Source organism: Dipodomys merriami, unplaced genomic scaffold, assembly GCF_024711535.1.
Source record: "Dipodomys merriami isolate MVZ:Mamm:240054 unplaced genomic scaffold, mDipMer1.0.p SCAF_195, whole genome shotgun sequence".
In the NCBI taxonomy this organism is placed as follows: Eukaryota; Metazoa; Chordata; class Mammalia; order Rodentia; family Heteromyidae; genus Dipodomys; species Dipodomys merriami.
In genome coordinates this window covers 668,799-679,432 of record NW_027203326.1, presented here as the reverse complement: position 1 = coordinate 679,432, position 10,634 = coordinate 668,799, and the positions used below count along the sequence as shown (strand labels likewise).

Here is a 10,634-nt window from a genome sequence, read left to right as displayed (position 1 = left end):
GCTTACTCTGAAAAATTTGCTTACTCTTGAAGAATTAATTACAGATGCTTCATAATTTTATCCTCTACCAGAAATGTGGCTAGTTTTCTGTTGACTTCTCAATCTGTAACACTCCATTGGAAACTGCATCTATTGCAAAATTACATAACATGCAAACAGGTACTGTTTTGAATCTCTCAGGTGTGGAATGTTCAGAAAATGAGTAGTTATTAGTCATAGGAATTTTGAGGAACACATATATTCTGTACTCTTAACAACTTATTTACTTTTAAAGTTATGGGTTTCCATAGAATTAAACTGTTTTCGGTTTTAGTATGAGAAAGTACTAAATTTATTCTTTTCTCAAAATATTGGCAAGTTTATTGTGAAAATATTGTCTAGTTGGATAACATTCAAGTTGATGACTCTCTGATACAAGATGAGTAATCTATTCAAATTAAATGCCAAATAGTATTGATTTTTAAAAAAAGTTACTACATAAAATAAAGAATAATATTTACTATAAAAATACAGTGAAATTATCTTTTGTGCAGCTTATTTTTAATTTAATTTTATTATCAAATTGATGTACAATGGGGTTATAGTAATTGTAAGGTAGTGAATATATAACTTTTCCTACTTGTTACCCCCTCTTTCATTTTTCTCACAGTTTCCTTTCACCTCAATACTCAGCACAAGTTGTAATGTACATTTCCAACATATTGTCTTGTGAGTATTGTTATTGCATTGGCTTGCCCTTTGTCCTTTGTCTCGCCACTTTGTTTTTCCTCTTCACTTCTCTAATTAAGTAAATGTATACACAATACACAGGGTACCAAAATCAAATACAGCCGGGGACAAACCATAGGGGAAAAAAAACCAAATAAAATAGAAATCCCATAGTACATTAAAAACAACTGCCAAAAAAAATGTCTGTTTCCATATCTTGGAGTTCATTTTGCTCAGCATCAGCTTCTATGTTCATATATATATATAAAGCCACTGGAAAATAATAGTTGCATGGTCTCTATATCATATAAACAACATGTTACTATTTTTGATGGTAAAGATTGAATTAGGATTGGGAAAACGTGATTATTATAAAGGAATTTCAAAAGAGTTTAAAAATTATGACAGGTATATTTTAATTGTTCAAAATTTTTAACAACTTAGGCTATTAAGAAAATTGCCTGGGCAAAATAGACTTTCATGTAAAGAAAACTATGGAGACTTAGTTGAGAGGGAGCAATGTGGGTGAAGATAGCTCATTTTCACACTAAACATACAAACTTCAGAAACCTTACTGTAAATCCTGTAGGTTCCCTTGAGAATTGTCCTTATCCAGGAAATATACTCTCACTGTGTGAAATTCAAATTCTTAAAAATAAGACATCAAAATTTGTGAATTGACCTTTAATTACCAAAATTATTCTTTGAAAAATATAATTTGGGTCAAAATATTTAGGGAGAAAGTGCCCTCCAAAATGAAAGCAGGTATTGGGTTCACACGTTTCTGTTTGTAACACTTTCCACAATGTCTTTGCACGTGAAGCACTGAAATGCAGAAAAAAATCTGATTGGATACTACAATGATTACACATTTCTAAGTAGCTCACAAAAAATAATATCCTTATTAACATGAGGTAGTGAAGACTGCTCTTATTACATAAGCCAAAAAGATTGGGATCAGAAAAGAATTGAGAAAATTGAAAGGGTAAGAAAACAATGTTCTTAGAAGCCCTATCTAAGCATTGACTTCAGCAGTGGAGGGAGGCCAAAATTTTTGATATAGATTGTCTTAATATTTTTGCTACCTAAAGTGATTTTACAGAGCCTATTTGGCTCACTACAATACAGAACAGATTGAATGAAGACAAGAAAATAAATTCTATGTCCAAATGAGGCAATTTAAAAGAGGTTTAAAAGAGAAACCATGAAGATGTAGTGGGGCTGGGTGGGGAGGAGATCTTATAGTCTTTCAGCTTCACTGGACTTGAAGCCAAGAAGCTGTGCTTAATTGGAAATCAGACAAGAGCTAAGAGGAGGATATAGAATTAGGACATAGAAGCATTGTCCTTTGTAACAGACACTGTCACCCAAGGTATGGATAATTTAACTCTATTCTATTCCATACATCTTGCTGAGGAAATGCAAGACCAAAAAAAAAAATAATCTATTGAAATAATTTTGCAAAGAATAACTTCACTGATCATGATATGGTATCAAAGGAGAATCTTAAGAGAGAACATAAAATTGAAGTAAACTACGGTTTCCTCTAAGCATCTTGTTAGCAAAATATACCTTTGAGGTTAGAAGTGACTGAACAAAAAATTAGTGGAGTACTTATTTTGGTGGCACTTTATACACAAGAAGACTTTCAAGGTAAAAGAAAAAAAGTATAGCTAAATATTTGTGATGACAGCTTCTTGGAATGGTTTTCCGGAGACAAAGTTTTACATTAGAGTTTGTCCTCATTAACATAGACGTTGGGTTTTCGTGTCAAACAAATGCAAGGGTGAAGTTTAATGGACTCTCTTGGACAAGTGAAGAGCATGGCAGAAAAAAATGGCAAATAATATTTAGTAAATTAGTTTGGCTAATTACTTTGCCAGAACAAAGAATGAAAGATATAATTCAAAATCACTTGACTTAAAAGTATGAAGAAAGAGTAGTGAAGAGAGAGGAGCGAAAACATAGAGGACTCTTCTGTCTCCAGTGGAGTAACGGGTTCTTGATCTTGTTTCTTCCATTCTATCTTCACAAGCTATCAAGTGTGGCTGAGGACTGGAGTATCCATTGCAGACAAAGAGAACTCACAGAAGAAAATATTTGCAGCAGATGTAGGTGATTCATAACCTTAGACAATCTATTTAAATCTGTTCAAAATTCTCTGCTACCCCAAACTGCCCTCTTTGAACAGCTTTGTTTGCTTTTCCCAAGACTACACTTCATTAACTATTTAAATTTTGAGAGGTCATATTCATCCTCTCTAGAGATTGCTGTTTGGTTGCAATTTTGTGTGTTTTTGTTTTTTGTTGTGTTTTTAAACTAAATTTCAAAAGGTTGTGCAAGTGTATTACAATAAATATGTCCATCTAATTGTCCAATGCTCCTGGATCAGAGTGACTCCTTCTATCATACTCAACTAACCCATTCTCCAAGATTTATTTCAGATTTACCACTTCCTTTATCACATGTGTACATTGAGTATTCTAGCTGTACTTGCCCCTTGTTCCATTTTTCATTCATTATATGTCTTTACTATTATTCCTCTCTGGTTTCAACTTCCTGAAAGTCATTCTGTTAAATTGTTAATATTTTGAAAGGTTTATATTCATTACATGGAGTTTCAGTCCTGCATATACTTGTACTGATGGCAGCTTATAGTTCCATAATTCATTCATCTGCAAAAACAATTTGCAAGACTGGAGACATGAAGCACCTAGACATGATTTTATTCTCATCCAGTTGGAAGATTAATCTTTAGTCAACAAGAAAGTTTAAAAATGGCTTAGAATATATTCTTAACTAACACATTTTATAAATGGCTTTGTAAAACGTTTGTGATTATTTTATTTTACATGGGATAATATTTTCTATACCTATAAGTTTTGGAAAAAAGAAGAAGACTACGTTTTACTACTGTACAGGAATATGGTAGAAATAGAAGACAGATTTTATGTTTGTCACATCTCTGATGAGTACCCATATTCATGACTTTAAGTCATATTTCTTACTATGATAGACAGATAGGAAAAACATAAAACAACATATGATAAGGCAACTATTTGTGACTTTTTAAAATATACCTTATTAAGTGATGAAACTTTCTTTATTAGCTAGTGATTGGGTTTGAATTATGGGAGGTTGTTCTATTTGACACATTTCTGGAAGGCATCTACTGAACAACACAAATGGTGGGTGGCACTAGTTCTACACTTTAATGAATGGTTGAACCTGTTTGGCATTAGTACTGGCTAAATAAATCAACTCAATTGTAACTTGCACCCTAAACTTGAAAAATTTATAATGTCACTATCATCTACTTGTCAAATGATCTTTTGGTGAATGTGATTTTTAAAAGATCATTTGAACAGGAATCTGTTTTCAGGAGATTAAATGTAGGTTATCATTGGTTTGAGAATGATAGTTTTATTCTACAGAAGCAAGTTTTACTGAAGTACCAGTAATTTGAAGCATTAACTATCTTCTCAATTAATATGTTTGTGAATTATATTTGACCTGTAAGTCAAGTTTTCCTAGCCTTGGTAGACCAATTATGGATCTATCGTTCTAGGAACTATTTTTTGGACTACTTATGCTGGACTGAAATCTTTCAGTAATCATTATAAGAGGGGTGTGAAAAATAATTTTGTGACATTTGTGATCTTGGTCACTCATATGGGCTGGTCATTTGTATACTGAAAGTTTGAATTACTCTACTTTCTCTCAGATTTTGTTATTTCATCTTTCATTTTAAGTTGCATTGCATTTCACAATTGCTTACTGCTAATTCCAGTGTCATAAGGAATTGAGATGGATTTTCAATTACATTCTTTTGGCATGCTTCATGAGCCTAGGTGAGAAATCTTGCTCTTGTTATCTGATGAAGCGGATAACTGGGACCTGGGATCATAGGACCCGTGGGTCCTGCTGAAGAATGATACCTTATATATCATATCAGCAAAATTTGGGTATAATCAGTAGGAATGCTTCAGAAATATGGAGAAAACATTTTGGATCCAGTGAGTTAGAACAATAAACAGAGCAGCAGAGTAAAATCCCCTATAGAATAGAGGAAAACAACATTTTTTTTTACAATGTGAATTCAGAAGATCTAGAACACTTAGAACACATCACAAGTTTATACCGAAGACATTGCATTGATACTTTTTATATTCTAATGTAAATTCTGAACCTTATTATTTATATTCCAATATATTTATTGTAATAAATATCTATTTATTTGTCAAATTATCAATTCTAGTAAGTTTCACTGTGTGAAATAAAATATCAGCACGTATAAATATAAAATATATAACTATATATAATATAAGAAAAAGGCACATGTTTTGCAATGTTCTGCTGTGGATAGGGTATCAAAGGCAACTATGTTTTAAAGTATTATTCCATTATTTCTACCTCAGTGTATGGTATTATTGTACCTAAAGCTTTACCATTTGTAGATTGACAGCCTAGAGACAAGAGGAAACACTGTGATTAAAACATTACCAATTTAAGCCCTATTATAGAGGAGAAAGATATAGACTTCTCTTGTAACGATAAAAATATTTGGTGAAAGAAAGGCAGTAGTGTAAATTCCTGCCTGGTTTGATGGTAGACTCGCCAGGACATTAGGTAATCATGCATGTGAAAAATTTTACACCTTCTTGGCTTTAGCTACTTTTGAAATGTTAGGTATAAAAATCAGTTATATTTTGATAAAATACCTTCTAGTCTAAGCGATTCTGTCTTAACTGTTTCTCTATTATCCCTTTTATCTAAGATTAGTTTTGTTCCAATAAGAAAATCTATGTCTGTTCATACATGGAGCAAGTGTAAAGGGACAGGTAGACATTTGTGCCACTAAGACCTCATTTAGGAATTTTTGAGCTGCAGAAGTTTAGAAGTGGATCTTAAGCAAGGCTTACTTTGAATCCATTAGCTCCACAAAGCTAACTCAGTTGATAAATAAGTACTTGAAAATGCATCACCTTTGGACCTAGCTATAAAGGCTTCAAAGTATGATCAAATTTAAGATGAAAAAGACTTAAAATAGTCATTGACAAAAAAATTGCAAATGTGAGCAATCGACCAAACAATATAAGTTTTTTCCAATATGCACAGAATTTTAGAGAAGTAAGATCAATAGCATTTTTAGGAGCAATAAGGTTTCCTAGTTACAAACAGTCAACCAAGGATATATGCCTGTATAAAGATTGCATCATTAACTATTTAAATTTACAGGATACTACATGCTTCAGCAGCACGTTTAGCCAAATGACAACAATAGAGAGATTATCATGGCACTTGCACAAGGATGATATGAAAATTTGTGAAGTATTCCATATTTTTCATTCTTCAGATGCAAGAAATGAAAAACAGTTATTAAAAATTGATTACAAAAATACAAGTCGTTATGTCGAAAAATGAACTTGACAACTTTGGTGTTGGGGGAAGTAGCGGCGAGGATTGAGTGGGGGGCAGGGGAAGGATGGGAATGGATGGGAAGGGCAAACAAATGAGGATGCTACAGTACTTGATAAGAAATGTACTCATTATCTTGCCCATGTACTTTTAACCCCTCTGTACAGTATTTTCACAATAAAAAAATTAAAAAATACAAATGTAACAATACATGTAATTCATTGAACTGAAAATTAGTTTGACATCAGTGCATTAAATCCTCACCTTAGAAAGGCCTTTACATAGCATAATCTTTACAAAATTACTGAAATTAGATAACTGTCATTTTATCCCAAAGAAATAAACTACTAAAAGTAACTAAGAGAAAAAGGAATCTTAAACTTTTTCTATATGGATTGCTATATGAAATAACACATTTATTAATGAACCTATATATATATATATATATATATATATATATATATAATAAAATTGTAGAATTTAAAGTATTACATCTCGGAGAGAATTAAATAGCTTATGGACATTATACAAACAAAATACAGATTATTTTAAAAAATAATTTTTTCATACAAGCACCACAAATATTTTTAGTTTCTGCACTACTCATTTCAACAGATAATTTAAAATGATTTCTGATTTAAAAAATCACAAACCCTGCAGAAATCATTATAGATGTATACAAACAACTCTTGAATACATTTTGACATCAAAGTCAGGCAATTCACTTGAAGGATATCATGGAATCCATGAATTTTTAAAGTAAGATATTGCCGTTTCTCTGTATTGTGAAAATATTTTGTACAGACACGAAGATGGATTGGCATTTTTGAAATTTAAAAAAGTAAACCAAATCATTATAACTTAGGAGAACAATTTTTACAGTCATCCACAACTTCAAAGAGGTAGTGATACATATTTTTCCTTTTGGCAATATTAAATGCAGTTTCATCCAAGTGGTTCTTCAGACAGGGTTTGATATAATTCTTCAATAGAAGGAGATCCAGCATATCTGCTATTTCTATTCCAAGCAGCAAGATGCAAGAGGACTTTAGTTTTAGCATTGGTAGCTGCATCATGATGAACTAAGAAAGAAGAAACTCTGGTATTATTCCACATATAAGCACTGTGCCGTGGTGTCCAGCCATTCACAGTAATTGAATGAATATCTGCCTTGAGCCACCAACTCATGGACAATGTCTAAGTGTCCACTGTAGTCTTTCCGATGAAGAGAATTATACTCATCATCATCCCTAGTATTCACGAGTGGACTTTTTGGAAAGTAGTCTCTGCACTGTAGTAAGCTGATTATTTTCAGCAGCCCAAAAAATTATTTGCTTGAATACTTCTCCATTTCTTTGCAAATGATACCATTCCTCACTTTTTCATTTTGTTCCTTGTCTTCATCAGAATTGCCTCACCAGAGACATTGAGTACCAGTGGGAATGAGGAGTACATGTATTCCCCAAAATTTCATGTTCGTTGAACTGGTCAGAAAAATCCAGTGAATTTTCTACATGTGTTATTTCACCATGATTTTTTTCCCTTTTTCCATTTTTATTATTCGAAATTATCCTAACTGGAGAGTAGGGAATTGATAGAGAGCAGAGGAAAGGTTTTCCTCCATATTCAAAGGTACAGATTGAAAATGAGGACAAGTGGTGTCTTCATGTGCAGCTTATTCTAGGAATGAGACAATATGAAATAATGCCTTCTATGTAAATGATTTGGGAAATGGCAGAACAGAAAGTGAAATGATGCAACCCAAAATATAAAAGCAAAATAAGTTAGGATAATTATGGAGCAGTCATATTATCTATGAGAACCATGAAATGGAGAGAGGAAGAGAGAGACAGATGTGCAATGACCTAGCTAGCCACAAAATCCATGCCTCTGAGCAATTTATAGAGCAAACAATTTTATCTAGTAACAGATCGGCCTGAAATCAGTTGAATCACACTTTTCCTGTAGAGTGAAGGAATAGTTCCAGGCTAGGAAAGCAGCTAGAGAAGGCAGGCCGATTGTATCTGGGAAAAATCTTTGTGGAAAATGGTATCAAGGATTAATCCTTGAACTATTGCTTTAATCATTATATGTTCCAAGACGAAAAGAAGAGATTTAATTGATAGCAAAGGATTAACAATGCACTTTGACTTCTCATTAAGCACCCTCAATCATCAAAATCACATGAAAACAATAGACAGGCCTACCTTTTTAGATGAAAACAAGTGTCTTTAAAAACAAGGTAATTATGTATTCCTACAAAGGACTTCTATTTTGCTACTGCATTATACAGTTTTTTTTCTAATGTTGGGTAACAAATAACGGATCTATTAGAAAGCTCTTAAAGCTCATATGTTCAATATTGAGTTCTCTTATATCATGGTATTTTTGTTTATGGTTTAAAGAAGAAATGTACTAGCTTAAATTTCTGACAGGACAATATCATCACTGTACAACTTGCTTCTACACTCTAAGTTTTAAATTACTTTCTAAGTATGTGCATTAGATAGCTATAGAGGAAAAACTAGAAGCCACACTGGTGGCTCATGTGTTTATCCTAGCTAATCAGAAAGATGAAATCTGAGGATTGTAGTTTGAAACCAGACCAAGCAAAAAAAGTCCATTAGATTCTGATTTGAAAGTAACCAGCAAAAGCTAGAAATGGAGCTGTGGGACAAGCAGTAAAATTCTAAGCTTGAGAAAACTAAAACAAAAAAAACAACAAATTCTGGGACAGAGCCAAGCCCTGAGTTCAAGCCTAGTATTAGCACCAAACAAATGAATGAATTAATTAAAATAAATTAAGTGGTCACCTGTGGTGAGGCAAGTAAAATATAACAACCATGGTGACTGGATTGTGTATTATTTTGTAATAAGGCAAACTAACGTTTGTCCTAATCACTAATATTTTATTTGTACTTTTTCGTACTAAACTCTGAATTTAGCATGCAAGTATATGTGTGTACATGTGCACACATGTGTGTATGTGTATATGTGTGTGTGCTTTTGCAATGTTGCTTGCCAGTGTGGACAAGGTGAGGCTGAAAAGAGCTAACTGTGTTGCAATGTTTTTATTTATCAGTGTTCTTTCATGTCATTTATGTGGAGCCACCCTTCTGTACATTTTATTTGTCAAATAATAACATCATCATAATCAACGCACATACAATATTAAGTTAGATAAAAGAGACCACTTACAGCTCTTATTATGCATTAGGTAAGAACATACAGATATGATTAGGTAGTAAGGTATTGCTATAAGATGACTGTCAGTATAAAATATGAATTTGTCCTCTTAAATTGGTTATACTTTTAAGATATACTCATGGAGTGAGTTTGACTGACTTGACCAAACAGTTATTACTCTCTGGTTATTCCTGTGAAACACAAGGTGGATAAACTCTTTCTGGATTTCTGTTGAAAATAATTTTCTTTGTAACATCATATCTATTCTCACTCAGATAATCAACCTTGTATTTATTAGGTTTGAATATCCCATCATATTGACTGAAAATCAGTATTGTGGATATGCTTGTTAGATATACCTTTCAAAAACAAACAAACAAAAAGCATGTGTAACCTCCAGATTGTGGATGCATTAGAACTTGTTTTGTACATGCAATGGGATCTTTACTAATGGGTCTTTTGTGGGAGTAACTATCACAACTTTAACAAATAAGGCTTTTCGAATATCTTTTCCAATATAAATAACAAACCAGAGCGAGACTTGCAATTTCTGAAAAGCCTTTGAATATTTTAGTATTATTTCAGTTCATTGACTATAGAGCTATAGACATTTCTGAAATAAATATTGTTAAGTTTTGAAGATGTAAGTTGGTATACCGGCTTTTTATGCATCATTTTATGAAAACCCAGTTTTTATGAAAATAAATGAAATAGAATAAACGGATATAAGTGAATTTGGTAAGCTAATTATTAGTATAACTTTGCTTTGTAGTAACAATTTTTTGAATGTAGATGACGAAGTTCAATTATTTCCTTTGTGGCTCTGTACTTCAGTTAGTTTTATAATCTTGATAATTATTAGAGTGAATTTGTAGAAAAGTAAAGGTATTTGAATATGATTAGGATTAATCTTGTGTTGTGTGTCCTACTCCCAAGAAAATGAGTTATTTTCAAGTGTTAATATTTTATGATTGAATCTTCAGTATCACAAGAAATTTTGAAAAAAACATATGCAGTAGTTTTGATGTCTTTTTAAACCACTTGTATTCACAAGTTGGAGAGTCTTTAATTCATGCTTACGTCTTAGTATCTATGATTTTTAACCTCTCGTTCCTAACATTAATGATAGGTAAGACTGCATTTTAGGGTATATGAAAGCTAAAATATTTATCTGGTGTCAAAGGTGATTTTTATATCAGTCTTGTTTTAATAGCATTTTAAAGTAATATGTTTCTCTCAAAATATTTGGTACAAAAACCAATCAAAATACCTCTTATGGTAAACAACTTATGTGAGCTACAATGTGGAAATGACTGGTCTAT

At 32.3% G+C, this 10,634-nt stretch overlaps 1 pseudogene; it reads left to right on the top strand.

The window, feature by feature from the left end:
- Positions 1-5,954: 5,954 nt before the first annotated feature.
- On the top strand, positions 5,955-6,054 carry LOC138831415 (U6 spliceosomal RNA; annotated as a pseudogene).
- The last annotated feature ends 4,580 nt before the right edge of the window (positions 6,055-10,634 follow it).